The sequence below is a fragment of the Branchiostoma floridae genome, chromosome 3 (genome assembly GCF_000003815.2).
Source record: "Branchiostoma floridae strain S238N-H82 chromosome 3, Bfl_VNyyK, whole genome shotgun sequence".
Taxonomy (NCBI): Eukaryota; Metazoa; Chordata; class Leptocardii; order Amphioxiformes; family Branchiostomatidae; genus Branchiostoma; species Branchiostoma floridae.
In genome coordinates this window covers 1,402,234-1,403,916 of record NC_049981.1, presented here as the reverse complement: position 1 = coordinate 1,403,916, position 1,683 = coordinate 1,402,234, and positions in this window count along the sequence as shown.

Below are 1,683 nucleotides of genomic sequence, written 5' to 3'. Positions count from 1 at the left end.
TGAAATAAATGAGGACGCATGCAGTAAATAAGATCCTGAAGAAGATTCTAATACCAGATGGAACACTTTTCCGTTTACTTATCTTTAGTGACGTATTTCTCCATTTTGTAACTAATTTTTCAGCCCGCAGTACTTAACATCTGGTGAAAACTTTAGAAACAACCTTTACACACCGATCGTTGGGAAGCTTGCACTATTTTTAATGTCATTCTATGATGACCATGTTTTATCTCGTTTCTGTTGATATCATCTCTAATAGCCAGTTCGTCCAATTTTCCTGGCGCATTATGGCGTGCAAATTTTAATAGAAACTTAAGTGACGACACGCAGTGTACTCCAAGTCAACTCCGAAAACGCGTGCGTACACTGGACCAAATTCACCGGTTCAGGCGATCGTCATGGTAACATTTTTATGCGTTTTAGCTATGGTAAAGGGAAACTGGGTGAATATTTGTAGCCTTGTGATTTTTCTGTACAACGCACTGTACTCTTAGCTTGAGTATCATCCCACGTAGCAGTGGTCACTACGGAGGATGGAACTGTACTCTGTAAAAAAGTACGATCGAATTTTTTTTTTCATTTTGAAACGAGAAAAAATCCATACACGTGCGGATTTCATCTATATAACCAAACCGGCATGGCCTTACTGACCTGGTAGAATACTTTTTCGCAATCTTTAGTGACGCATCTGTCCAATTTCTAACCTTTTCAGCCCGCAGTAGCTCTGGTGAAATCAAACGCTTTACCCGCAGAACGTTGGACAGCTTGCACTAAAAGGTCATTCGATGGTAAACCTGTTTTTTTTCGTTCTTTACCTCATCGTTAAAAACATCACACTTTATGTAGCGTGCTCGCACAACTAGGCTGACGCACTACGTCTCCCGAATCTTTGTATATATACAAACACTATATACACAAATATTTAATCAAGTAATGGAATGCGCGGGTATACTAGAAATGCCGAAAGAAAAGAAAGTCTGTCACAAAGCCAGTCAACATACTACCACAGAGGCCACAATGTTAGAATTATCCTTACATTTAAAGAAATTCAATATTTGCAGACATACGTTAGTCGGGCGAATGTCGCCCGACTGACGGCCGTTCACCATCCGATTTGCACGATCTGCACGATCTGCAGGCGACTTGGTAACGAGCTCTGCGAACACAAAGATCACCGCGACCATCGTCCTCCCCCTACTAACTATTTCCTCGGACGTTGTCATAGCTGCATCTACTAAGGCTCAACCCGGCCCATTCTTGTTATCTTCCCACCTTTTTCACTGTCTTCCTCTTTTCCAAATTTCGCAATATCTAAATTATTAAAAAATCGGCGAAAATGACACAACAGTGCCGCAGTGAACTAGCCCTGCAGTTTTATGCTCTTGTAGATTTCAGACGTCAGACATGCATTTTAACGCGCTTCCCCTCCACTACTGCCCCGCAGAAACATTTCGCAATGCACGATGTAACAAAAGCGTCCTCAAGCGATCCACATGATGTCTGCATGCAGGACGAAGTGGAGGGCATTTGGAAATGCAGCCCGGCATCCGGAAAGCTGAGACCGAGCGTAGTAAAAAAAATATCTCGGAGTGAATGTGACTGATGGGCCATAGCTGTCAAAATTCTGAGGGTCTGCCCACTTTTGAAAGCGAAAAAATGCCTCTATCTGGTCGTAGGCTTTCC